The 21,380-nt window shown below is 38.5% G+C and overlaps 1 protein-coding gene across 12 annotated transcripts in view; it reads left to right on the top strand.

Moving 5' to 3' along the window:
* Positions 1–214: 214 nt before the first annotated feature.
* Positions 215–21,380, top strand: part of ZBTB44 (zinc finger and BTB domain containing 44) — a 62,977-nt gene continuing 41,811 nt past the window's right edge. For 2 of the 12 annotated variants that reach the window (XM_056794634.1, XM_056794635.1), the window contains exons 1-2: positions 380–814; positions 2,149–2,211. The gene's annotated coding sequence lies outside the window, so the exon portion shown is untranslated. Of the gene's footprint in view, positions 815–2,148; positions 2,212–21,380 lie in introns of all 12 variants that reach the window. The other 10 variants (XM_056794631.1, XM_056794630.1, XM_056794641.1 and 7 more) reach the window with 7 other exon arrangements.

Below are 21,380 nucleotides of genomic sequence, written 5' to 3'. Positions count from 1 at the left end.
AAGTGTCCGAGCCAGAAAGCCAAACTCTAGGTTCTCGGGCCCCGTACGTGGCTGCAGGGAGCAGGCAGGAAGAGCCAGCTACACGTTAGCTCACGGCTGTCCAGGTTTCTGCAAGGGGAAAGCGGACCCAGGAATACGCCTGCGCGCTCCTTCTTGCCCCGCCTTCTAGAGGGCTCCTCCCAGCTCCTCCACCTCTACCACTTTTTCCCGGCCCAGTCGCCTGCGCAAGGCATTGTGGGACACAAACAAAGTGCCCCCCAAACAGGCAGGAGTGAGCGGAGCAACGACAGCGGCGGCGGCGCCGGGGCCCCGCACGCGCCGCGACCGCCTCCCCCCCTTCCCTAACCTCCCCCTCCCCCCTCCCCTCATTCCTCCCCCCTTCCCCTTCCCCACCCCGTCGGGAGAACGTGAGGCGCCTCCACACTCCCCCAACCGCCAACCGCCCCCCAACGGCCGCTCGCGCGAGCGCGCCGCCGCGGCTCTCCCGTTCCCTCTCCCGCCGACGCCGTCTTGAGGGGGTGGCTCGCTCATTTTAGCCGCCTTTCCGCCCACCTCCAAGACAGCTTGGCCGCCGCCGCCATGCCCGAGCCGCAGGCTCTCCACGGGCCTAGGCGCGGCGGCCCGAGATAGGGTCCCCTCCGCCGCCGCCCGGGGGAGGAGAGAGGGAGAGCGAGCCAGCCGCGCGCTCCGCCCCCTCCCCCTGGGGCTGTCGCTGCCGCCGCCACCGCCTCCGTCGGGCGGGGAGGAGGAGGAGGCGGAGGACGAGGACCAGGCCGCCTGGCCCAAGCACCGGCGTCGTCACCTTCCCCCACAGGTAACGGGGAGGCTGGGGGTTTGGGGGGGGGGCGCAGCCTAAGAGGGGTGGGAAAGAGAATGTGATGACCCCACCCCGTCAACCTCGAGGGACCAGATAGCACCCCACCCCCGCCAGCCTCCCTTCCCAGCGGGGCGCAAAAGGGTAGGAAAACCGCACGCTTTCCCATCCCCTTTTTCGTGGCAACCCTGACCGTCGCTGGGATTCCTACCCTCCACCTCCACCCCCATGACATATAAACCTGCATCGAGGTGAAGCCCCGAGCCTCTTCTGCTCTAGAAAATTCCCCCTTATTTGGGGGTGACAGGCACACTTCATTTGTTACCCTTTATAGCCAATAACATCTTTCTAGCATTCTGGTAACAGACGTCCCGTCTTACCTGGATATGAGAACAGGGACTGGAGCTCCCTCCCTTTTCCCCCTTCCTTTGCCTTTCTCTTGATGCCTCCTCAGAACAGCAGAGGAATAGGATGGCACTTGTTAAAAACAAAAACAAAACGAAAAATTTTGTTTTCCCCCTCAACTGAATGATCACAGGGCATCGGTCTTAATTTTTAGTGCCGGCCCAGCGATCTAGAAGAACCTAACTGAGAAAGTGAACGGCAGGTAGTTAGAACTGGTAAAAGAAAATTGAATTTGTGGAGATACTCCTCATTCTAGAGAGAGATTTTAAGAAGTTGGGTATTTTGTATTTCATTGGTCGTGTGTGGTGGAAATTAAAACAAATAGCCATAGTTTTACGAATCTGTAGTAGTAAATTGCAGGTAGTCAGGGAAGAATTCTATACTACCTCCCCATAGTTTCTTAGTGTGTCATTCAATTGTTGGTTAGTGCCAAATTCTAGCCACCCAACTTGATGAACCATTGAACAGATTCCTATGGCTAGTTTACAGAGGAAGTAAGTATTTGTTAATTTCCTCTGTGCAAATTAATGTATTCTAGAGTACAGAATGGAAATAAGATGTTTTCTAATTCTTGTTTATTAAAGGTGGTTGTAACCTTTACATGAAGAAAGTATTCACACTTAAGTAAGGATTGTTAGCCTGAAGTCCCCTTAGAGTTGAGACAAAGTACAGATATATACTCCACCTTTTTTTTTTCAAGGTAAAGTATTCTTTGCAACCCTCTTTGCCTTCACTCATACCTGTGATATTTTACACACATCTCAGTTGCAGAAAAATTTCTCAGTGATGAGGGCATCTACTTTTACCGAGCAGTAAGAGAACTGTTTTTAAAGCTCGGCATCAGCACAGTGATCTCCTGGGGAGGTGGGGAAGAAAGTAGAATTTAAGCTGACTTGAAAATCAGAGGGTTTTTTTTTTTACTTCATTAGGTTCAGAAAACTAGACATGCAAATTTAACTTGAAAATCAGTCTTCCAAGAGATATTTGTAATGGTAAGAATTTGGGGATTTGTTTACCTATATCATAAAGTATAAAACTGACAAACATGTTTGTTTAGCACAAAGGAGTCAAATTATATTATTGGTACAGAATTGAGTAGGAATTCATAAGTATTTGTTTCCAAGTGTTGCTTTGGAATTTGAAATTGAGGGATTTTAAGAGTAAGCATAAAACAATGCTTAAAAAAGAACCTACTATGTGCTAGGCTCTGTCCTAAGCACTTTACAAATATTACCTCATTTGATCTTTACAACAATCCTGTGAAGTGTTTTTTTTAAGAAGTTCAAGGGAACAGAGTTTGACCTAAGCAGGCAAAGCCAGCTTAGACAGTTCATCTCCCTTTGACCAGCTAGGTGCCAAGAGGTTAAAGGTGTGCTTACTGTAGTTATTTAAATGATGGATAAGTGGCTACAGCCTTTTTTGTTGCAAATCCATAGGTTGCCACTATGGGGTTGGAATTAAATACAGTATTTATCATAACTCATGGTAGGAAAGCTATAGAACTGGTGGAGTATGCTATCTACTAAGTCTCAACCCAAAGCCTATGCTATGTGATGCCTTTACCTATTAGCCTGCAACTACATTTGTAATCTTTAAGCAAAAAAAAAAAAACTACAATCCCATTGTCAGCTATCCTAATACTTTGAGTAGAGGTGCATTTTGCAAACCATAAGTCACATTCATCATTGGCTTTATTTGTCATCTGAGTTGTTTGGGAATTGAATGTTTATTTTTGAAGCTTGTTAGCCACATAGTGCCTTCTAAGCCACTGGAGCCAAGACGAGACCCTTATACATTCTTGTTAGCAGGACTTAATTTTTTTTTTCTTCTTAAAAAACTTACATGCTGAGGGGCAGCTAGGTGGTGGCTCAGTGGATTGAAAGGCAGGCAGGCTTAGAGATGGGAGGTACTGGGTTCAAATGTGGCCTCACAGACACTTCCTTCCTGTGTAACCCTGGGGAAGGTCACAACCCCAGTTGCCTAGCCTTTGCTACTCTTCTGCCTTAGAACTAAATTTAATATTGATTCCATGACAGTAAGGGTTTAAAAACAAAAAATTATGCTGGCTTTCTGAAAGAAAAAAAACTCGAATTTTGAAAATTCTGAACTGAATTTTAACTTAACAGGGAAGCAAGAAAAGGTGGGGGAGGAAACATGATGGCAATTTTTTTTTAGATAATTCTCATTGGTTACCTAGAATAGGAAAGTCAAAACAAAATTTCAAACTTAAAACTTGTCACATCACTAACTACTAAACTGTTTGGAATCTAGGTGATTTGCAAGGAAATTGACTGAGGACATTTTGTAACTAGGTCACTGAAAGGAATATGCACCCTTGAATTTTATTGACACTTAATTTCTCTTATCTTTGTTTTTAACCTTGGTAGGTAAAGATGTTAATTGGCAATTTGTAATATGACAGGTTTGCCTGTATTGCATTTTTATTGAAAACTAAGCCATATAGACTTATTTTCTTAATTGCAAACTAACAAAAATTAAATTTCCTATCACTTAGGTTATTCAAACTCTTGAAAGATTAACTCAGCCCTCCTCATTTTGCCAATGAAACTGAAGCCAAAAGAAGTTTAGTGTCTTGCCCCAGGTCACATGGCAATAAAAGTCTGACTATGAACTCATATTGTTTAACTGTAAATGTAAGGTGCCCCAGAAGTCTTGGCTTATATAACAGTTGATATTTGACTGTTGGGTGCTCGGTAATTAATAAGGTAGGAGCATTAGGTGGAGGCTTGGTAAGATGAAAAGAGATCCTGGGATCAGATGCTAGCTCAGCCTCTTAATATGTCTGACCTTTCTGAGTTTTATTTCCTTTATCTGTAAGATAAGGTGATTGGCCTAGGTAATCTCTATAGTGTTGTTAACCTTCCAACTCTCCATAGTTGTGGTCAGATTTTGACCTAGCATCAGAAACTTCTAACAGTCATAATTACATAAGTTAAATATGCTGCCTCAGAAGGTATACTGGTCTCATTAGAGGTATTCACATAAAGATTAGATGAGCCAGTACCAGAAGATGTTTTTTAGAGAGAAGTCTTGTTAAAGATAAAATGGTGAGGGTAGGAAAGTCAGATTTTGTGTCCACTGAGGCACCTTCCCACTTAGATACTGTGATTATAGTTAAAGGAAACTTGTGATCTCGAAAAGTATCTCAAAGCTATGGAAAAGTGGCTTTTTTAATATTTTTTATCATTTTATGAAATATCAGATATAAAATTGAATGTCTTTAAGCAAAACTTAAATAATAATAAATGTTAAATTGAATGGTTATTCAGAATAGATATCTAGGACCAACTTTGGTAGAAGGTATTGCTGCATTTAATATGTATATCAACGCCCTTCCCATATGAGGAATAATTTTTTCTTTTAAAATGTTTTGTTGATGCTCTTTTTACTTCTTGCCACTTTCTACTTGCTCTTAAAAATTGCAAACCATGCCCTCCAAAATAACAACTTTGGCTCTATCAGTAACCTCATCCCATACTTCTAGTATACCATCTTTTTGCTGAGGCACGAGACAATACTTCACTGAATCCTCTGAAGTCATTGGATCACAGATTTAAGATGGAAAGGACCAAAACTGTTATTCTATTCCAAACTACTCATTTTAATGATGGGATTGATCCAAAAAGTTACTAAGATATAAGTAGCAGAGGTGGGATTTAAAATATGTCTTTTGATTCCAAATCCAGTGACTACATGAAACCACTGTTGATAAGCCTTAAGTGCTTGGTTTTTTTCTTCTGCTATTTTCTTATTGCATAAATTATTCTCATGGCTCTGTTTACTTTGGTCTCAATCAGTTTCTCTGAATTCTTCATATTTATCATTTACAGTATTATTAAGGAACAACTTATGCTACTTGGCCCGAAACTTCTTAACTCAGAAAAACTTTATGAAAGACACAGCCAAAAGTTGAGTGAATTTCTTTAAATTATAATATAGTGTATTCTCCTTTACTAGACATCATCAGAGATCCAATGACCACTTGCCATTAGTAAATGGAATTTCATTTTGAACTTTGAGAAGTATTTCAGTTTAGTTTCTGAGATACTCTTATTGATATCCAAACAGTTCAGGAAATTAGAAATTGTTAGAAATTAGAAAAATGTAAACATTTTTCTTTCCCACTTTTCTAGAGAAAACCAAAGGAAACTTCCACCTTGGTGATATTGTTTTGTCTGGAATGGGACTGTTATTGTATATGTCAGTTCAATAAAGGTAGTTGACATTTCTAGCAGCTTCTTTTTGGAACCATCAATGAGGGAGTAATATTTTTCTTAGCTAGGAGCATAGCTAAAATTGGTGAGTAAAAGTTGCTACAAAGTGAGTTTAACTTTTATGTCAAGAAACTTAACTGTCCTATACAAGGATGAACAAGTTTAGGATATACATTCTGTTTATCTCATATTTTATTACATTTGACTCATAGCTGTAGATTGTCTTTTATCCTTTTTTTTTTTCAGTGCCTGGCTGTAGTCTAGTCTTTGAATTTAAAGATACTTAGTTCTCTTGAGTCTGAGCAAAATTTTTTGGCAAAGGTGAGTTCTTTTGTCTTTATGGCATGCTTCACCTACACCTAGCTGTCTTTGACAGAAGTTCAACTTTTTTTTTTTTAAACACTTGCCTTCCATCTTGGAGTCAATACTGTGTATTGGCTCCAAGGCAGAAGAGTGGTAAGGGCTAGGCAATGGGGGTCAAGTGACTTGCCCAAGGTCATACAGCTGGGAAGTGTCTGAGGCCAGATTTGAACCTAGGACCTCCCATCTCTAGGCCTGGTTCTCAATCCACTGAGCTACCCAGCTGCCCCCTCAACTTGTTTTTTAACAAATTTTCAAAGAATTATGCAATGTGAGTTTAACTTTATTCTTCTTTACATTTGTTCATATATCAGATCATAGAACTTTTCTTTCTTTGTCTCTGGTAGGTTTCTTGCCTTGTCTTAACTTAGTTGGAATAGTCTCGCACCGTGTTTCATTATATCAAATGGCTGACCAATATATTCAAGTCTTAATTTCCATATATCCTTCCTCTTTTTCTGTTTGTATTATTAGCCTCAAGGGTCAAGCATTCAATGCAGTTAAATATATGAGTCTTGACAAGTTTGCTTGTATATTGCAAACAGTTGATGCATACTCTGTGGGGGAGAGCAAGGGAGAATTAAAGTGCAGACAGATATAAAAATACAAGAAATAAAATTGCCACATTAAATAAAACATTCTTGTTGAAAATTATTAGAAACATTTCAGTTTAATAAATGACTACATTCATTTCTATACTCTGGAACTTTTGATAGGGAGGAAGGAATTCCTCATGTGATTATGATTGAACTGTCTTATGGTTTACACTTTGACTAGTTTACTTTTGATGACCATGTCCTCTATATCCAATTAATTGTTCTTTCCCTTACTCTGTTATCTCAGTGACTTTCTGTTACAGTCATCTAATAACCATTTTTAAAATGCCAGTAATATACTTTAAGGTTTTTTAAGTACTTTTACATAATAGTTATCTCATTTTGTGTCTCACAACATGTGTCTCACAACACAGCTATGTGTTAAATGCTATTATCCCCATTGAAGAAACCAAGATTGCAAAAGATTTAAGTGACTTGCCCAGAGTCATACATCTAACAAAATATCTGATGCAAAATTTGAAGTAGTCTTTTCTCCAAGTCAAGCAGTGCCTACTCATAGTGCCACCCAGATACCTGGATTAGTAAAAAGGCATTGAGGTGGGAGAGAGCAAATGTGTCAGGATAGCTGGAGAATAATAGGTTGTTGTTTTTTTTAAACTGGAAGGGTAGAAAGAGATTGTTATAATGAGCTTTAAATGCCAGACAGGAATTGATCCTAGATAATAAGGGAGTCTTTCAAATTTATTGCATAGGAGAGATGATTTGGTCAGACCTGCACATTTGTTTAGAAAAATCACTTTGGCAATTGCTCAGTGGAAATTTGAGGCCCAGTCACTAAATAGTCCTGCTGAGAGAGGTGACAATGACTTTGTTAATATTAAAATTAGTTTTACTCTGCTAAAATTATGTTTTTTTAGAGGTTTATTAAAGATTAAGAACTTAATCTTTACAAGTGCCTAGGAGGGCCGAAAGGCCTATTCAATTTCACTTACATCATGAGAGACTCTGCTTGGAAGGGGAAGTAGGAAGAGCCCGAGCTGTAGGCAGAGACCCTTTAAATAAAAATTTGTTCTCTGCCCAGGTGGGAATTCAGGTGAGGTTACAAAGCATTCTGGGAAGTGGCCAAGAACTTCTGGGGATTGAAGTCCTGGGTTCAAATCTCCATTTTTACAACTTGAAGGTAATAGCTATGGTATAGTTTTCAAGAAATGCTATGGGGAAAGAATCAAGATTTTGACAAATGATTGGATATGTGGGCCTAGCCTATTCTATATCAGGCACATTATATGGGACAATGGTGATACAAGTTCACAAAATAAAGCAATACTCTAAAGTTAGCTTAGATGAGGAACCTGGGTGACTGGGAATGATGCTGGTATCCACAATAGAAATTGAATGATGAGGGAGTGGGGCAAGAGAGTTCTCCCTGGGATATGTTGGATTTGAGATCTCTCTTGGACATCTAATTCAAAATGTCCACTGTACATGATTTGGGACTGGACCAGCTCATAGAAAGATTAAGACTGGATTTGTAAATTTGGAAGTCATCTAACTAGAGATGATAATTAAATGAACTGATAAGGTTATCAAGTATAAGTGTGTTGAATATAAAGCTTTAGAATATATTCATTTTGGAAATTGGTGACATGGATAATACTTTGAAGCCCAAGGAGGAAAAGTCAAACAGGAAGAGTATCAGAAGAGTATAGTGTTTTGAAAACCTAAAGATGGAAGAGCTTCTAGAGTGAGAAAATGGTCAGCAGCATCAAATGCTTCTGGAGATTCAAGGATGAGGATTAGATTTGGCAATTAAGTTAATAACTTTGGAGAGAACAGTTTCAATTAAGTGATGATTTTGGAAGCCAGTTTGTAGAAACAAGGGAGGTGGGGGGGTTCCAGAAAGAGGAAATTTCAAAACAGAAAATAAAATACTTGAATTTTTAAAAAAGAAAGGTGTATTGACCTCTACTGAGCAAGTTTTACCATGTCCCCCATTTAGAACTCAAAAGAAAAGGTCTTGAGCATACACTGCTCTCAGATAACACCTTCTAGTCAACTACAGTTTCTTTGGGGCTTCTGGTGTAGCCAAATGTCAAGAAAAATTGGCTTCTAATTCCTCTGGTTCATTCAGACCAATCCAAAACTTGGCTCTTTCTCTATGAGAGTAGATTTTCTGAGGAATACGTTTACCCCTTTTTTGGTTCTACTTCCCTTTATACCATCTCCCTTCTTTTTCATTGTGCTCTCATACAAGGTTACTAGGAACGTTCTCCAGTTTGAACTTTGATCTAACATACATTTATTCCATTTCCATATTCCTTGTCCCACTGGTCAAAGTTCTATCTCTGTTCAGGCCAAGGCTTTTTTGGGATGTTTTTGGCATCTAAAGTTTTGCCTTGATGGTTTGTCTATTCTCTTTCCCTTCAATTTGCAGAAGATCCAACTATCTAAGAATCCCTTTATCAGTCACTTTGACAGTTTGTAGGTCCTCAATCTTTAGGACTCACAGATTTGCTACCATTTGATTAAGTACTTAATCTGATACTTCCTTGATATTGCTATGATTTTCCTAAAACCTGGAGACAATTTTGACTATTTTGCTTTTCAGAATGTCTCTTTGATGTGATCTTTCTCCTGTCAGGGCCAGAACTTGCCATTCTTTTCTGATTCCAAACTTGGTTATCTCCATTGTTCTCCAAATTCCACCTTCTGTCCTGATTTTACTTCCAGGACAGTACATTCAAATTGTACTTTGAGGTTGAATTATTTGTCTTTGGTATCTAAACTTAAGAGTATTTCCTATTTTTCCATCATTCATAAATTGGTGCTACTATCCAATGGTTCTGTCCACAAGAGAGTTTTTGCCCCTTTCAGTAGAATCCCAGCACTTTAAACCTATCAACAAACAGAAACATTTGATTGCAAGGCAAATTAGACTAGATAGCTATGTGCTCTGAAGTCTCTATTTTGTCTTGTTAAAGTGTTGCATATTAAGTTGTTCTAGTATTGTATGTATTTCTTTCTGTTCATATTTTGGTATTCCATAGACTTTTGATTGTATCTTTTTCATAATTTGATAGGTTGTTATTTGGTGCCTTGATATTAAACAAGAATATTGCTAGCTCTAGGAAATGGCACTTGGCATTAAAAATGGTGAGCCTGCCTGCCATGATATAGACTACAATTATCAGTTCTGAGCTTATAGACCCTGACTAAAGAAGAAATGGACTGAGGAAATGAATCAAAAGCCAGAGAACCTACTTCCCATACCTACCTTCTGGATTTCTTATTTCTCCATATCCATTATATTACCTCCCCACCAAAAGAGCACTTCACTAGGAACTGTCTGACTTAATGGTTGTGAAGCAAACTTGGTCACACTGGGATTACCAGATTCTTGAATTGACATCTGATTACTAGGGTTTTTGCCAGGATCAGGATTGATTACCACCCACCCCTCTGGTCTTCTCAGAGTCCTTGTTCCATGGTGTGAATTCCAGTGCCCCTGGTATGAATTGTGAGAACTTTCAAATTCTTAGCCAAGCTCAGAAAGAGATGGAAAACTGTGAATACCTCAACTAAGTGTAGGGCCTTGAATATCCCAAGTATTTTCTAGGCATCTGTGGTTTCCTTTGTTGTTATTTTGATTTAGTCTATTGATACTATTTTTAAAACATTACTACCACTTCTCAGTGATGCTTTTTTCCTCACCCTAGGATAGTCCTCCCTTATAACAGTACTATCAAGCAAAAGAAAATTTGCACATTTGGTCACACCTAAAAATGTATGTATGCTTCCATTTGTGTTGGATGCCTCCACAAAAGTATTGCCTACCACTTCTTTACCACTAGGAATGATTCAAAATCAAGTCTTTTTGAATTTGAGCTTTACCCACTGCATTAATTTGAATTCCAAAGTTTTTCAATACTGTTTTCCTTTACTATGAAAAGTATTCTTTGGTTCTGCTTATTTTTTTCAGCATATATAAGTCTTCCCAAGTTTCTCTGAATATATAGTCATAATTTCTTGTGGAGAGATACATACATATACCATAACGTATTCATTCTTCCACAGGTGGACACTAGGCTTTCTTCTAGTTCTTTGCTATTATAAATGGTCTCTTTGATCTCCTCAGATGAAAACACCTAAGTCTTTTGTCATTTTTGCCCAATCCAGTGGATTCAAAATAAAATTAATCTATCCTTTTTTTTGTATTTTTAAAGTGATATAAAGCATTTACATAATTGTTGAGTCTGAATTTCCTCTTTTGGAAATATCCTTTGATCAAGTTTATCCACTAGGGGTTGCTTTTGTGTCAATAGATTTTGGGAGATCTGAGCTTTATTAGAGATATTTGCTACAAAAGTATTTTCTTAGTAAAACTTGTTCTCTCATTCTATCTGTCTTTTTGCTCATACACAAACTAATTTTATATAAGTTTTTTATTTTTAAGTTCATTAAGTTCATTCTTCACACAGAATTTTCTAAGTTACTTCCTGTAATTTTTTTGTTTGATTTAAATTTTTTTTTAATCATAGAGTATATCCATTTGGAAGTTTATTGTGGCATATGGTATATGATTGGTGTAAACCTAATTCTACAAAACTGCTTTAAATAGGGAGCCCTTACTCAAGTATCCTAGCTGCAAATAGATGATCATTTTTCTTTAATATTTATTGTTATTCTCTTAACTTTCTTTTTCTTGTCTTATTGATTTAACTTTGTTTCATGGGGGCCTATGTGGCAAGAATGAAAGATGACAGGTGGCCTGCCAAAGTATAGTTATCTTTCTGATGTTAGAAGAGAACAAGGAAATCCAGCCTCCAACTCATTGGGTAGAACCCCTGTATGAAACTTTGGGGGGAAACATGTACAAGAGGGAAGAGAATTGGGAAGGGAAATAAACATTTATATTGTACCCAATTTGTGCCAAGTACTTTGCTACATCCTTAATAAATATTATTCCATTTGATCCTCAACTATACCTATTTTACACTTAAGGAAACTGAGGCAAACAGTTTAAGTAACATGACTTGTAAGTATCTGAGGTCAAATTTTCTTAATTCCAGGCCCCAAACTTTCCACTGCACCATCTAGCTGCCTCTACATAACCTTACAGACACAGGTAAAGATTGGTAACAGTCTTCATCATTGCCCAGAACTCCTAAGTCAGTGAGATCGGATCCATTTGAGGATTGCTGTAGAAATATTTCAAATAATAGCAGTAACAATGGACATCTTTGCTTCAACTTCTATCAGATGCTATTGTTATCCCTCTGTATAATTATAATTCTGCTCCCCAAGACTCTAAATCCCAGCATCCCATTCACCTCTTACAGATGAGGAAACTGACAAATACAAGTTAAGTGACTTGCCCAGAGTCAAACAGCTAATAAATGTTCTGAGACAAATTTGAACTCCAGTCTTCTTGACTCCAAGCCTAGTACTCTATCCATTGTACCACCTCGCACCCTTAGTTGACTTCAAAGGTACATTACAACTCCAAATCTTTGGTTGTCTTCAGCTGTCATTTGAAAAATGTCTTTGAAATTCACAACTTTTCAGGAACACAACTTGTAGGCAGTAAGAAAAAACAAATGAAGATTGATATATCTTTTAAATTGCTTATTGGAATCCAAAATAAAAGTAGATTAAAAAAAAATATATATATATAGTAGTCTTCTATAGAAGGTTAAACTTAAGCCACTCTTGCTATTAAATCAATTTAATACAATCACAGATTTAGGGCAGGAATACTGCTCGCTCAGTATTGATAAGAGTTAACTGCCAGGTGTGATCTAGAGGCTAGCTTATTTTTATATAAAGTGACCATTTAATAAATTACTGTGTTGTGTCATGATAAAAGTGTCATTTCACATTGCTGACCTTTATGGCTAAAGTAAAAATTGAAAAACATTGGGTTTTCCATTTTCCTCTGAAAGCTGCATGCAACTTCCTTGCACTGACATTCAAATCTTCTATTTTCTCCCTTTTAATTTTTCCCAACATAATTGTGCTTTTTAAACTTTTCCACAATAATCTTTTGATCCTACTCATAAAAAAGGACCATTAATGCCACCCTTTCCAGAGTTTTAGATACATATTTTAGATAGAGAAATATCTGGATTAATAGAAATTTAGATTTTATCTTTAAAATAGCCACAAACTCCTTTCTGAAGGTGTTTTGCCTTTTTTTTTTTTAAAGAAAAAGTATTGTAAACTTGGTTTGAGACATTTTGATATGAAATCACTTGAGATAAGTTTTGAGTGTCATTAAAACAAGCTTGCTAGTCACAGAACGGCAGATTTGGAAGGGCATCATTGACCATATAGTTCAACTCATCCTGAAAAAAGATTCCCTCCATAATATACTGACTGAGTATTCAGTGTTTGCTTGAAAATTTAAAATGAGAGGGAAACTACTCCCCCGTCTCTCTCTCTCTCTCTCTCTCTCTCTCTCTCTCTCTCTCTCTCTCTCTCTCTCTCTCTCTCTCTCTCTCTCTCTCTCTCTCACACACACACACACACACACACACACACAGCTAGCTCATTTACATTTTTTGATATCTCTAATTGTCATAATGTATTTTAAAAATCATATTTATTTGCCTCCTCAGAACTCCCACCCCTTGTTCCTAATTTTACTTCTGGCAAGAAAGGAAATTTAATCCTTCCACCTGAAAGCCCTTCAGATATGTTGAGGAGAGCTATCTTGTCTTTGATTTTTCTTTTATCTAGGTACATCTCCAGTTTCTTTAACAGATCAGATCCCCACATGGCTTAGAACTAGAACTCCTTCATTAGTCTTTTTACCTTTCTCTGGACACTTTCTAGGTCTTCCTAAAATGTTGTGCCAAGAATTGAACACTGAGCTGGTTGTGATTCAATTAGAATGTAAATCCTCATCCATGTCTTACTCTTGGGCTTGCAGTATCCTGAAACCCTTAGTTCTTTATGTTTCCCCATCTTGTGAGGTTATTACTCAGTTTTGCACAGTACATTTGCCTATCAATCTTTTTATCCAATATATTACCCAACACTTTTGTATCATCTTCAAATTTTATAAGCATGCCATCTATACATTTATCCAGTCATCAGTTTAAACTGTTAAAACATTGGGCCAAATGCAGGTCTTTATGGCATTCAATTGGAGATTTCCTTCCAAGTCAATATCAAACCATTAATGACTAGTATCTGAATCTCTCCTCCACTACCATAAGATTCCTCATCTCATCTCCAAAGCTATTGTTATTAACTGTTATGATTACTTTCTATACCAGCTCTTTAGATTGAGAATGGAGGGGTGGGTCATTAGATAATTAGATAAAAGTCTGTCTTAATGATACTTAATAGATAAAATCCTGCCTTTGATGCAGATCATGTGATGTTTGTGATCTTGGCTGCTTAACCTCTCTGGATTTCAGTTTCCTTATCTGTAAAATGAAAAGTTAGTCTAGATGACCTGAGCAAATGACCCCAGATTTACTGAAAAATTCTTGAACTTGTCAAAGTGGACTATAGAAACCCACACACTTGTAGCCTAGAAAGATTTAATGAATCCCAGTTTACTTACTTGCATGAGAGTTCCTCCCTGAGGGAAAGTCCTACTTCCCCAGTCTCACAGACTAACAATAGACTTTAAGGTAGTTTGGGTGGGAATTGCTAATCCCATCAGATGTTAGGAATCTCTTGTCCCAATGGTTTTTCCCCTTAGGCCAAAGTCCTTTACCTAGGTGGCCCAGCCCTAGTCTGGGTCCTTCCCTTTTGTGTCCTTTGTAAAGCATCTTCAGCCCCTCACTGTTACTCCTGTCTGGGGCTCCACAATTTCCTTTGTTGCCATTGTAAAGTCAATCAATTATCCCTCTCATCCTCAGCCCCCATGTTCCCTTTAGAAGGATATTTCAGTTTCCCAACTTTAATGGCACCTTGGAATTGTCCAATCTAGCAGAGTTGGCTTTCCCAGGGGTCTGTGTCCAGAGCGACCAGAGTTCAGTCAACCGTTCAATCCTCAGACTCTGGGTAGGCATGTGGCGCCCAGCTCTGTGGAGAGGCCTACTATCGCACTGAACCTCTTTCCCTTGATTAAAGAGTGTTTTTTCTGACATTTAATAGTTCTGTGGTTTTTTTGTCAACATTTTGAAGATCCCACAGAGATCTGAAGTCCCAGCTGCCTGAGCCACCCTGCTAACGAGGACCCCAAGATGTGAGGTACCCATACAGCCCACCTGGGGTTGAGTTGGGAGTCCAGTTGGCAGAGATGCCGGGTTAAGTGCCTCTCAGAGAAAGGACTTGGACTCTCCTGTATTTGGAAATGATCCCAGTCATCTTCCATCAAGATATTCATTCTACCTATCAAAACAGTGACCATTTGACCCAAATTTACCACACAAATCTATTTACTATTTGCTAGGTACTGTGCTAAGCATTAAACATAAAGAAAAGCAAAAAATGATCTGTTCCCTCAGAGTTTACATTCTTTTTTTTTTTTAACCCTTACCTTCTGTCTTGGAATTAATACTGTGTATTGGTTCCAAGGCAGAAGAATGGTAAAGGCTAGGTAAGGGAATTAAGTGACTTGTCCAGGGTCACACAGCTGGGAAGTGTCTGAGACCAGATTTGTACCTAGGACCCTCCCATCTCTAGGCCTGGCTCTCAATCCACTGAGCTAGCCAGCTGCCTCCCAGAGTTGACATTCTAATGGGAGATGACAATTATGGACAAATAACCAAGTTCACATAAGATAAATACAATGCAAGTGGAAGGTAATCTCGTTGAGAACACACTGTTCAGGGAGACTAATATCAGAAAAGTACTCCTACAGAAGGTGGAATTGAGTTTTTTGGTTGTTTTTAAACCCTTACCTTACACCTTAGAATCTGTTTTGGTTCCAAGGCAGAAGAGTGGTAAGGGGTAGACAATGGGGTTTAAGTGACTTGACCAGGGTCACACAGCTAGGAAGAAGTGTCTGAGGCTACATTTGAATCTAGGACCTTATCTAAGCCTAGCTCTCAATCCACTGAGCTACCCAGCTGCTTCCTGGAATTGAGTTTTAAAGGAAGTCAGGCAGAGATAAATAAGGTGGAGAATATTGCAAGATATATGGGATACCAAGCTGCTATCAGTCCTGCCTTCAGCATATTTCCAAACTCCTCATCACTCACATAGCTAGCCATCATTCTATTTCAAGCCTTTCATCTTTTTTCTCCTATTTGATCTTCCTACTTAAAATTTCTACCTTCTCTAATCTATCCAAAATGAAGCACAATTGTGAGTATGCCACTTCAGTGAACTCCAGTGGGTTCCATATTACCTCTGGGATCAAATTACCAACTCCTGTTTTACATACGTGCATAATACATACACACACATTACAGTTATTTACTAATAATAGACTTCTATGTAGAATTCTAAAGTATGTGATGTATGTATACTCTATTTTTTTGTTTAGTTTCTTTTCTATACAATGAGTAATTTGAGCCCACTTAGTATAATGATGATTTAAAAAGTATGTTTAGAGATCTCATCTGACCTAATTTGAAATCTGGAGTCCTAAAGCAAGAAATGAAATGAAATTGAAATAGAGGGCAAAAGTCATACATATACTTCAGTGAGCTTTTTAGAAGAGTGACAATTGATGAGACAGAGTTGAAGATTAAATTGAAAGGCATATTTTGTGAATAGTTTAGAAAGAGCCAGTGCTGGCCAGGGAAAGCTAAGAAAAACAAAAGGGTTGGGTTGTTTTATTTGTTGTAGGTGTTTTGGGGGGAGAGAGAAGTGAAAAAAGAAATAATGACTGGGAATAGCCCAGTTCTTATTTTGCTTGTTTTTTCTCCTATTGGGATAATAATGTTTGGATTGGAAAGTATAGTTCAAAAAATTGATTTATTGATACCCGAGATAAATAAAGACTAGAAAGCATCTATTTGCAATTAAGTTCGTCACTTTAAAAGAGTTGTATGTTCCAAGGCATGGCATGGCCACAAAGGCTGGAAAGTTTCTGTTTCATAGTGCATTTTACAAATAAGCACATATTCTATGCTCAAACTTTTGCTGTGTAAGTAGTTAGCAATGTGAAAAAAAATCTAGTCCATTGGTATGGCTTAGTCATTTACTAGCCAACAATAATATTGACTATTAACTGGGTAAGTGAGGCTTATATGAGATATTTTAATTCTCATTAAAGTGACTTTGGCCAAGCCAATGTCTCTTGAGATCTTAATGATGTAATCCAACATTTAAATGTTATTCCAAACTTGTGCCATTTGCATATTTAACCAGCATTCCATGTTTGTTTCCATCCACGTCTTCAATGAAAATGTTGAACAGGAGAGAACCAAGAACCAGAGCCCAAACTCTTAATTTGACATTGAACAACTAAAGACTATTTTGGGGGATGTAATTGTTTCAGAGTCACCTAACTTGTATTATCATCCTACCCGTATCTCTCTTATTTTATCCACAAAGATATATATCCACAGACATTTCATGAAACTTTGTTAAATGCTATAAATCCTCCCTTTAATGTGTTCCAGGAATTAGCCAGGAATTGAATTCTGGCCACAGATGTAGTTAGCAGATCAACAAGTATTAAGGGCTTACCACTTTTTAAGACACTTTGTTTCATTCAACTTACCTCTATGGGTAGAGAAGAGAGAAACTAGGATAAAGTTAGGATGTGAAAATATTTTTGTTCAAACAAATGGAAGAAACTTTTGAGGTCATCCTGTTTTATAGTTGAGATTAAGTGATTCCACATCCAATGTTCTGATCCACACCTTCACAAAGAACTGCCAAAGTAGAGGCAAGCCAGCTTAGGCCAGAAATGATACCTGTCAAAGTTCTTGGATTGATCAGCATCAGTAACCTCTGAACTTCAAGCTTAGGTAAAAGGGCCTTTCCTTAATAGTTACTTCCCTTTGAGATTATCTCTTGTTTGTCAGGTATGCTAGGATAGGCTGGTAAATGTTTAACATTTCAATCTAGAGGGGAAAGTTTTTTTGTTTAATTTTCAAATTTAATCTGCATTAACATCTCCATCACTTTCTTAAATCTAGACAGTCAAATGAAACAAGATTTGTAGTTTGTTGATTTCTGGGGTGTAAAGGCATCTACTGAAAATTTAAGCAGGCTGGGAACTAGTCGAATAGGCTCCAGCATATTTACCTTTGCCTCTATTTTGTTTGTACATATTTGTTTACATGTCATGTCTCCCTTTAGACTTCTGAGGTCCCATAGGTCAAGGACCAGTTTGGTTTTGTTTAGTTTTTTGCCTTTCTTTGTATCCTCAACACTAGTACAATGTCTGGCACATAGTAAAGCATTTAATAAATTCCTTGTTGACTACCTGTCCTAATCTTTAAAATAGAAAATGAAATGTCTGGGAATGATTGTAGAAGTTATCTTTCTGTTATTACCAGTTTGGTCAAACAAAGTTAGCACCAACATAGTACATCTTTTTTATGTTACCTCTCTTCGCATAGTTGTAATCCATGTGTATACAGTTCTCAAAGACCCTTAAGTGATTTTTATATATATGATATATTTTATATATTATAATATATATATATAAATTATATAATTTACCCTTACCCCCACATTCTTTCCTTAGCCTTAAAAAAGGAACACACACACAATATCTTTATGCAAATCATAAAATATTTGTTAGTATTTAGTTGTTTCAGGAGTGCCCAGCTCTTGGTTGATCTTTTTTGGGGTTCTGTTGTAGAGGTTTTTTGGATAAAGAGCTGAGGCAAACTGGCTTGCCTAAGGTCACACAGCTAGTAAGTATCTGAGGCCAAATTTTAACTCAAGACAAAATCTGACTTCAGACCCAGCACTAATCCATCATACTACTAGCTGCCTGTGTATAAAATATCTGTAGTCTTTATTTGCTTCATTTCTTTTCTATGACTCTTATATAAGTAGTTCGATCCTACTTACTATAATGATACAAAAATTATATTTAGAGACCTTTGAGCTAAATTGAAATCTTGTAATCCCTAAAGCAAGAAGTAAACAGAAATTGAAATAGAGGAGAAAGGGCATTCATATGTTTTGCTGAACTTTAAAATATAGATATTAAATACTGTACTATAATAATAAATAGGATTATTAAATGAAAGATAAAAGTAATGAAAAAGTATACACAGCAAAATTAACATACAGTATAATTCCCCTTCCACACCCATCTACATCTAGCCTTTATCACTGGTAGTTAACTGGACAAATTTTTTTATGAAGCCTTTGAAAAATGTTTGCAAAGTGGCTCTTTTTTTCCTACTGTTTGTGAGAGAGCTTTAAGGTGAAACCACAATTTCAGGACAGGTTGCCCTTTGTAAGAATGCAAGACTCTATAAAGAGCTTAAAAATAAAAAGAGAAATTTATTAATTTGGAAGCCATATCGAACAGCCAGGAAACTATAACAATGGAACCACTGCTTCCTGGAGGAGATAGGGTCTGGGGTTTGAGGATTTTAGACTCTTGACAAGGTGGGGCTGGGGTTAGAGGATAAGGAAGGGGGGATAGGGTGAATCAGGAATGAGCTAATTCATTGAGGTTGGGGATATAAGAGAAGTGGAATTCAGGTAATGATTAGATTAGGTACCACCCAATGCTTCTCTAGGTGAAATTAGGAGGTGCATATCTGTTAATTGAAGATCATGAGGAAAGTCCTAGGGGGATGATCCATTCTGGGATTAGAAAGGAATTTCCTGCCTCTTGACCTGGAACACTTCTGGAGTTTGGAGCATGGAGCGTGGGGGGGGGGGCAGACTTGTACCCCCATATCATTAGTATATGTGACAAATAGCAAGTTATATTGTCTTAATTAGTTTTGAAGTTTAAAAAATCTTTAAAAGTATTTAGTTCCATTTTTTTTTTTCAACACAAAAAAATTCACTCATTATTAAACATTTCTGTCAGCTGTTTCATTGTAAACCTTTTTGGTTCAACCTTGGGTTCCAAAGTTGCCCTTTTTTTCTGCAATGTGTAGCTAGCAGCTCAATCAGATCCTTATTAGACAGTGCTTCACCATGAGATTCTGTCAAATTCCACATCATTCTCATCCACTTCCAACTCCAGTTCTTGTGCTAATGTTACAATCTTGTTACTCACTAATTCGAACTTTTCATTTTTGTAAAATCAGAAACAAACTGCCAGCATACTTTTTCCAAAATCTTGTCAGACTTGTTTCTGTTACTTCCCAAACCTTAGCAATATTCCAGATTGCTTGGTTTAGAGAACTTCCAGAAATTACTCAATCCTTATCTGCTTCTAAAGCTATTGCCTGGGCAAATTACACTCTTTTGTAGAAATTAACAAACTACTGCCCTTTTGCATTTCTATTATCTTCTAGCTGGCTATGGTGACCTGGGGCATTATCCAAAATTAGTAGAATCTTGAAAGATTTATTACAAAACAAAAGAATGGAATTGTGTATAAACATTGTTCAAAGAGGATTAGGATTATCCCTGTTTTAAGTTTTCCTGGCCCTGATACTAGAGTGGTTTGCCTTTTCCTTTTCCACAGATGAGGAAACTGAGGCAAACAGGGTTAAGTGAGTTGCCTAGAGTCACACAACTAGTAAGTGTCTGAGACCAGATTTGACCTTTTATCTCCTTGAGGCCTAGTGAGTGCTTTTCTAGGCCATCTAAGTATCTATGCCTTAAATTTAGTGAAATTTAATGCACAAGTAGTGTTGCCTTGCTGATATCTTAATATACTCTGGAATTTTCTAAATGGTGTGCAAGATACAGGTTTTTTATTTCCAAGTTTTGAAGTAAAAGAAAAAGGGCACAGGACCTCCAACACATCTGATAAACACATCCTCCAGCTATGCTGCCCAGTTGCTACACCAGTTGCAACATTTCATCGAAATAGCTGACTGCAGGGTGTTTCAGGACTTTGCAACACCAGTTGCAACATTTCAGCGAAATAACTGTCCATAAGGTGCTCCAGGGCTTAAACAATCAACCAGGTTGAGCAACATTGTGAGGTATATATGTAGGGTCCCAACTGGCAGAATGGAACTCCTTTGCTGAGCTTTCCCCTAGCGTGCTAGTGATAGCGTGCTAGTAATAAAGGCTTTCCCTTGCTTGAATTGCATTGTCTTCGTGTGCTCCTTGGGTGGTCTGCAACTCAGACTAACATTTGGGGGCTCGTCCGTATGACCCCCTGAGGACCACCGTGACAAGGGAAGCTCTTTCCAGGTCCCGTGACAATTCTCAAGAGGTGAGCAAAGTGAACCGACTGAGTAAGTGTGAATGGTTGTATGAATGTGTATAGGGGGATTTGGACTCTGGTTGGACATAAGGTTTAGTGGATGGGAGATTCCATACCCCCCCTCCCCGTCCCCCATCATAGGGGTTGTCCTATGCCAAGCCCCCAGGGTAAAGTCCTAATCCTTACTTGTTTCTCAGTGTGGACCACCGAGTATCCGCATTTCCTATTTTCGGGGAGGAACCAGGTTCGGAAAGGTAGGAAGTGACTGAGGTGAGACGAGTGGGGAGAATTGTCCCGGTGCCCACTCCCCGGAAAATTAGGGGGTTTGAGTCCCTCTGCCCAGCCATTGTAGCGGGGGCACCAGAGTTTGAGTCTCTGGTTGTCCAGGGTTCAGGTCCCTGAGACTCGGGGTTCGATTCCCTGACAAAGTAAGCCCCATAGTGGATGTACTACGGGCACAGATGAAGTAAAAGGGCACTGTGCACTGCAGGCACAGGACAAGTAAAAGGGACACTGACTCTTTTTAGACACCAGGGAAGGTGGGCTGGAGCCTTGAGCAAGCTCCAACCCCTGAAAGAGAATTCTTGTCTGTCTATTCTCTTTGTTATTGAGCCACAGAAAAAAATCCTGTTTGGCACTCTGCCTAACACTTCTCTGTCCTGTTCTCTTCCTCTTCTTTTTTGCCCTTGATCCTTTCCTCCATCCCAGTAATGGGTAAGGGGAAGTCAGTCCCCCTGGACTTGATCCTGAGCCATTATCTGAACTTCAAAGCCCATGCCCATAAATTG

This window comes from Monodelphis domestica, chromosome 4, assembly GCF_027887165.1.
Source record: "Monodelphis domestica isolate mMonDom1 chromosome 4, mMonDom1.pri, whole genome shotgun sequence".
NCBI classification, from domain to species: domain Eukaryota; kingdom Metazoa; phylum Chordata; class Mammalia; order Didelphimorphia; family Didelphidae; genus Monodelphis; species Monodelphis domestica.
Note: the sequence above shows the minus strand (reverse complement) of the source record. Positions and strands in the feature narration are given on the sequence as shown.